This window comes from Arachis ipaensis, chromosome B04, assembly GCF_000816755.2.
Source record: "Arachis ipaensis cultivar K30076 chromosome B04, Araip1.1, whole genome shotgun sequence".
Lineage (NCBI taxonomy): Eukaryota > Viridiplantae > Streptophyta > Magnoliopsida > Fabales > Fabaceae > Arachis > Arachis ipaensis.
In genome coordinates, this window is record NC_029788.2 from 31,247,057 (window position 1) to 31,254,763 (window position 7,707).

At 27.7% G+C, this 7,707-nt stretch overlaps 1 pseudogene; it reads right to left on the bottom strand.

Moving 5' to 3' along the window:
- Positions 536–7,683, bottom strand: LOC107639131 (annotated as a pseudogene).

Genomic DNA, 7,707 nt, shown 5'->3' on the forward strand with positions numbered 1-7,707 from the left:
ATAATACAATTTATTTACGAAAAAAAATCAACAATTAATATTAGTAAATATAAAAATCATCCAAACACTTTGATTAAAAGTATGAGTGGTTAATTATATTATTAATAATATTTTGTTCATAACAAAAAGTAAAAATATAATTATTCAGATTTAGATTTTAGAAGAATTAACGTTATAAGTAACAAATGATCTATTTTATCATGCATATTATAAATTAATAAATCAAACTAAATGATATAATGAATTCTAATTAATTAATTGGTATAAATTATAATAAATTATATGATATTTAAAAAATAAAATGAATAAGAAGAAAACAAAATGAAATAAAAGAGATAGAAGACTACAATAAAATAAATTCAGTGAGAGTTTTTTTTATATAAATTTCATATCACATCCGTTTCAATAATAATAAATAAAAATACGTCAACTTGATATCTAAGAGAAAATGATGAAATAAAATCATAATACAATTCTAAAGTAAAAGCTGAAATTAGACCATAATATCATTGTACAACACAAATTGAAAGTAATTTTACACTACAATATACTACACAAACAGGTAAATGACTTAAGTTTAAATACGAATTTTTTTTATTTATGCATACACGATAACATATCATATATTGCTCTGAATGATGAGCACGGGAGTTAGAGAGTGTGTGGTGGTTTGTGTCTACGATAGTTGCCTTCTTGCGACGACGCCTCATAGGAAGAAAAAGAATTGTTGTAAAAGCTACACAATGAAAGAGTAATTGGTAAACAAATGATATTTTCTTCTAGCATATATGGTCTTTTACAGTGGTAAAATAAAAATAGAAGGAATAAAATTTTGTATTTTTATATTAGAAATAGAATTTGATATTTATCCTAATAAAGTTAAATAACAATGTATTAAATATTAATTTGATATAATTATAATGAAGATATGTTCTTAAGTTAGTATAATTATGTATTATTCATTAAATATTAATTATAATATAATTATAATAAAGATATTTTTATAAAATAATTTAGAATAGAAAAAAATGCATTCATTTTGGAGGAAAAATGGAGTCACGAGGGATCGACACCTCACCTTCATTGGTTGGAAGAAAACCCAGTTTTAGTATATTAAGTAGATTTAAAGAAAATATATTTTTTTAACTCATTTTACATTCAATTAATTAAATTAAAAATATATTTTGTGACAATTCCAGTTAATATATCATATTTATTTTTTTCCAATAAAACAAATTAATAACACTTGTCTTACTAGTAGAGTATCATTTTCTATTTAGCAATTTTTTTTTATTAAGCAAATATGTAAGCTCATTTTTTAGAAAAGAATAGAAATCTTACAACAAAATCATCAGCTTAACTCACTCAGTGATACAGTTTTAATATATATCTACTCAAACTAACTTGAAGCTACTTTGAATAAAAAAGACATTTTCAAGTGAAATAAACTATCCAAAGGATGTAAGGTTGCATGTCCACCATACACTTTCTTTGTGAATGTCCACAAATTTTTTTTTTCTTAAATCTAGACCATTTGTATTCTTTTTTTTATATTAAATCTGGTTGGTTACAAACAATGAAATAGTCATGTTCCAAAGAGTACTCAGAAACAGGTGAAAAGCTTCCTATATTATAATTATACTTTTCATGTGTGGTTTCAAGAATTGAGATTCCTACCAGACAATTTTTTATTAATTTCTTCTGGTTCATAGTATCAAACACAGTAGTTAAAAAAATCAAATCAAGAATTAATTACAAAATTGTTTATCCAAGTATGCTTTTTAAATAATTAAATATTATAAATACTTTTTTGTTGTACTCGATATTGTGTAAAAAATAAAAAAAAAAGGTTGATAAACACTCATAAATTAAAATATATATGCGGTAGGTGAATGATAAATGTAATCTTTGATCATAGTCATAGGTATTGACTATTAATGAAATAAATTAAGGAAAATTCAATCCACACATGAGTGGACAATTGGGTAAAGACAACAAATTACTAAGAGTTGGCAATTTGAGGCAACATAAAATGCAGTAATAGATGCAAGCCTAGCTTAAATTGAGACAAACTCAAAGAGAAAGAAAAACAAAAAAGGGTTAAAAAAGTTAATCAAAAAAGGAGATTAAAAAAATTTAAAAAAAAAAGGAAAAGAAAGTTGGATTACCTGTGGTCCAGGGAAGCCACCGGTGGCCAGTTAATGTCTTTCTGTAACAGTATATTCTTGCTCCTCAATACCATACCTGCCACCAAATTGTTACTCATTTTTATTATTTCATATTTAACTAGTGAATGAGCCCGTGCATCGCACATGATAATGAAAATGATGTGTATATCTTAGGGTGAAAAGGCACAATGAACTAGTGGTTATGTTGCATTTATCAATGCAGATTCTTAGTATAAATTCTTTTTTTTTCCTTCCAAGTATAGAAATAATACATTTAGTAAGGGATGAAAGGCACATTTGTGAAACTACTTCTCATTGCACTAGAGGAAAACTAAGTGTCGCCATTTTTGTGATTAAAATTGAATATATGTATACTGATCTCTGTACCTTATAATTTTCCTATCTAAAAAGGGTTTCAAGAACTTAAAATGAAAATATTACTAAAGTGGCCTGGGAATTTAATATTTCAGGCAATTTTTTTGTTTGCATTTTTATTTTTCTAATTTTTTATTTTTTAAATTTTCTGAAGGAAAAAAAAGTAAAAATAATAAATTAATATTTTTTATTTTCACATCTATTTTTTTTAACGAAATTTAAAAATAAAAATACTGAAAATTAAATTGCAAACTATATATACCATGGAATCATTATCTTTGACTTCATAGGTAAGAACATATTCTAACCCATGAAGAAGATCCTTCAGCTTGGTTTCATTAAGCAACTCTTTTCCCAGAGTCCCGTAAGATCCGCATTGACCTGAAATCATACCGAAACAAGCAGTAACTGGATCCAGGCAAACTAAGTTTTCTTGCATCAAACGAATTCTTCCTTACTTATAGTAAAACCGCGGAACATAGTTCCGGGTATGTAGAGTAATTCTTCAAGTCCACTTTCCTTAAATAGGGAGCACCCTCCAAGCTGACCTTGACAAACAGTGGACCGGACCCCGGTTGTCCATCTTTTTCGACCCGCCCTGTCGCACGAGGAATATCAGAATTCAGAAATCATTTCCACAGGTATGCTCAAACTTTCGATTATTCTACTTACTTGGTAGCTGGTGCACTGCTATTATTATTCGCAGAACCATTAAGACTGGGTCTGCTCTCATTGAAAGCATGAGGCTTCTTGTTGTCGAAACTTCTTTCATTTTGGCTTGTTGAACCCCAAGACTCTCAAGCAGAGAACCAGGTTTTAGAAGAAGGCCTTGGCGACAGAATTGTATTCACTTCTGAATTAGATAAAAAATTCCCCTGCATGATCAGAGCATGTTACAGTCTTACACATACTAAAAACAAGATTGCAATTACTTTAAGTACCCAAAGATCATAGTTAAAAAGGATATTTCCTCAGACTAAATTGACATTTACCTTCTGGAACCCATTCATTACATCTAAGAATCCTCTTTTGTTACCCAAAACAGCAGCCTTTGCAGGGGAAAAGAGGTTTCTCATCAAACTGAGTTGAGCTTCTTAAGCAATGATCAGAATCTCTCTCGGTAGCTTTCAGGTTCAGATTACTTTTATGCTCGTCCGGTAAGGGCGAAACCGAGCTGTCAGCAGAAGAACAACCAGACAATTCCATGTAGTTGCGCACTTTCAACTCAGAGCTCTCCATGTGAGCACATTCCATGGCAGTCGACGAAACCAACAAAGTGACATTGCTTTTGCCCTCCTCCTTCCCCGCTATGCTAAATACCGGCGGTGACATCAAAATTCAAACCAAGAAGTTCCTAAATTTTGTGTTTTCCCTATCAAACAACAAAAACAGCATTCGAAATGGTTCATGAAACAAACAGAATAACAGATCATTTTGACTAAACAGAATCTTGCACTACACTCCACAGCCTTCAAACTTATCAATCAAACAGAGAAAACAATACATTGAAACACAGCTTTCCCACAATACTCATAAGCAACCTCAATGTCATAAAATCCAATAATAGATTGAAAATTGAATCATACCTTTGCTCAAATTTTCTTTGCTTTGATCCAAAGAAGCTCCAAATAAACAACAATAGCCAAGTACAAATTCTTAAATTGCAATAAGGCAAAGTTAGGAACTTTATATACCCAATGAAAACAAATAAATATAACACAAATTAAAAAGAAAATGAGAATCGCCATNNNTTAATAAAAAATAATTATATTAATTAAAATACAAAACACATGAAAAAAATACTATTCGTATACTAAACACTTTTGATATCTTTATAAAAATATAAAAAATGATTAATTAATCACAAAGTTAAATTATTTTTAATTAACAATGGAAACAAAATTTTTGTATAACTGTTAAGAAAATACAAATGTCAAAATAGTATTTATTATAAAAGATATACATATAGCAAGAGTAACAAAATTTAATTACTGAATATGTTATTTCTTGATATCTATTACTAATAAATTTATAAATATATCATATCTTTCATTGTAATATGTCTTTTACCACCAAAATTTTGAATAAAATAAAAAAATATTTAATTTATTATTTGTCATGATAGTAGATAAAATAGTGAATTTTATTTATTTGTTTAATTATTCAAGATAAGATAGTGAACTTTATTTATTTGTTTAATTATTTAGTAGAGGATTTTTATATAATATCTAAAATAGAAAGACAAAAACACTACCTATAAAAATAGTAATAATATAAATCATGTCATCACATACACAAATCTTAAAAAATAAATTAAAAATAATAAACAATTAGATATGAGATCTTTAAAAATTAATTTATACTACATCAAAAAAAAACTTTTACAATTTGTACCATCTTAAATAAAATATTTATATTAAAAAATCATTTGATTAAATGTTGTTTAGACTAACAAACATTTTTAAAAAAGAAGTCTGTTAAAATCCGTTTTTCAATGAATTTTTTTTATTTTTTAGATGAATTAGACATTATTATTATGCATTAATATATTCTACTTAACTATCATAAACTTATATCCAATGTGAATGATCTTTTTTATTTAGGTATATTCTTGTACATAAGTTAAATATGATATCAATATTGTCACTTACACACAAAATTTTAACATTAAATATTCTTAAAATCTGTAATTATAAATTATATTTTTTAAATATATCATCTTATTGTAAAAAATAAATTTAAAAAGGTAATACAAAAAATATATAAATTATATCCTATTAATAAATTACACTCCAATGTGATTTTAACTAACATTATTTAAAAATATTTACTTTTTCAATATCCTATAAAAAAATATTCCAATACAAATTATATGACAATAAATTTTTTAATCATAATCAATTTTCTAAAATTACATTTATACCAATATGTGTTGCCTATCTTAAAATACTTTTACATATGAATTGTTGCATAAGTTTATTGACCTCTCTGCAAAGCAATTAGAGAAAAAAAATATTAAATAAATATAAATACCAACTCAAAAGAAAAGAATTATTTCTAAATAATTAAATTTCAATTCAATTTGCACTTAAAAGTTGAAGTAAAAAACATATCAAAAAATAAAAACACTATCATAAAACTATTTTCTTTAATAGCTTGCACAATATGATACAACTCTACAAATTTACGTATATTTTTTTTAAGATAAAAAACTCTTTAATTAAATAAAATTAACAAAGTTGTTATTTACGTTTATTGGTGTATTTTTGCTGGCAGTTAGCATCAAATGCAGATTTATTATTTTGATTAGCTACCTTTAGCAAAGATGCCAAATAATCATAATTTAAATCATTATCTATTCAGTAAATGAGATGAGAAATAGACTATGAAAAATAACAAATGGATAACAGTTAAAAGCAAAGGACAAATACAAATGTTCGTAAAGTTGATTTAAAAAAAAAGTGGGTTAAACATAATGAAGAGGAGAATAATTTTAATAACGATAATAGAATCATGTGATCATGAAATTACAGATAGAGATACACAAAATACACAAAAAAATAAGTGGTCAAAATTCCAATGATTGCAAGATTACAGTACACAATTTATTCAAATCATCAATGTGCAAAATTCACTCATAAATCTTAAAAGAATCTCTTCCTCGCAAAAAAACGACCATGCAGATAGAAAATGCAGAACACAGAATAAAAAGAGCATATTTTTCCCATAAATTGAGAAGTTCTTTTATCTTTTAATTGAAAATCTTAAAAGTTCTTTCCCTCCATCAATAAGTAGGACACAACTATAACCTGTTAACCACAATTATTAGGAAGCTAAGGTAACATAACCATCAATAAGTAGGACACAACTATAACCTGTTAACCACAATTATTAGGAAGCTAAGGTAACATAACCATATGATGCTAGATCTATAGTTTATAGTTTAACCAACCAATAAAGCAAGCAAACAACATAACCATATGCAACGTTCTCAGCAACAAAAACAACAATTAAATTAAAACAAAAAGATAAAATGAAGCAAATCAGCTTAAACAAATCAAAATAAAATTTTAGGTGAATTTCAGAACAGTGCATTATATCCCATAGTCATAAGAAATAAGAAAAAGATATAGATGTACTTCTCTAATGACTTGCCTCTGCAAAGAACTCCTGCTTTAATTTGATCTGACCTAAACCCAAAAACACACACACGAAACAAACTAAAGGAAGAAAAACAAATGTTTTGAAATAAAAATAGAAGAAGATTAGAAAAAAACTCAGTAGTTTTTTATTTTGAAATAAAAAAAAAAAGCTTACCTTTGCCTCACAGCCAATAACTTCTTCAATGGCAAGATATCTACCACCATTCTTCTCTTCCATCTCAAACAGTGAATATCCACCGGTTAGCTTTCCGGCATCACCACCTTACTACTGAGCTGCTGCCTCTTCGCTGACAGCACCAAGGTTTAGTGCATCTAAAACCGACAACCGTCAGAAAAAAAGAAACTTAAATAGTTATATCCAAATTGGTTGAGCCTTCTAAATAAGAATAACATAGTGAAAGAGAATGATGACGGAGCAGCAGTAGAAGAAACACATACCGCAATAACCATATTTGACATTGGCATGAGAGCTTCTTCTCCACTGTGAAAGCTCTGTTTGCCTCTGCTCCTGAAGCTTGGTTCTCCTTGTCTGCCTCATCTTCTCTCAGATCTTGCTCTCATTTTCTCCGCTTGTTTCAACACTCTCACTTAATGAATACTTTCTACCACTGCTCGGTAGCTTCCTTGATACGGACGAAGAAGATGATAGAGAAAACAAATCCGAGAGAGAGTGCGAGAAGAAGAGAGAGAGAAAATCAAGGAAAGATATCCTGATTTGAAATTTGTTCAATCATGCTCTGGTTTCAATGCAAGTTCAAATTCTGATCCTAAAAGGGAAAAAACGCGCTCAACATGCAACTGATTTGGATTTACAAATTTACTTCGAATGCTTTTACAGGTGAGAGTTGTGTGAAAAAGTTGCTATCATTTTGAATTAGCAAGACACTTGTCAATTATTCAAATAAAACACTTGTTGATTAATTAGGCTATACACTTGTCAAGCATTGAACCTACTATTACTCTCCTATTATATATTAATTAATAATAATAGATAGATTAAT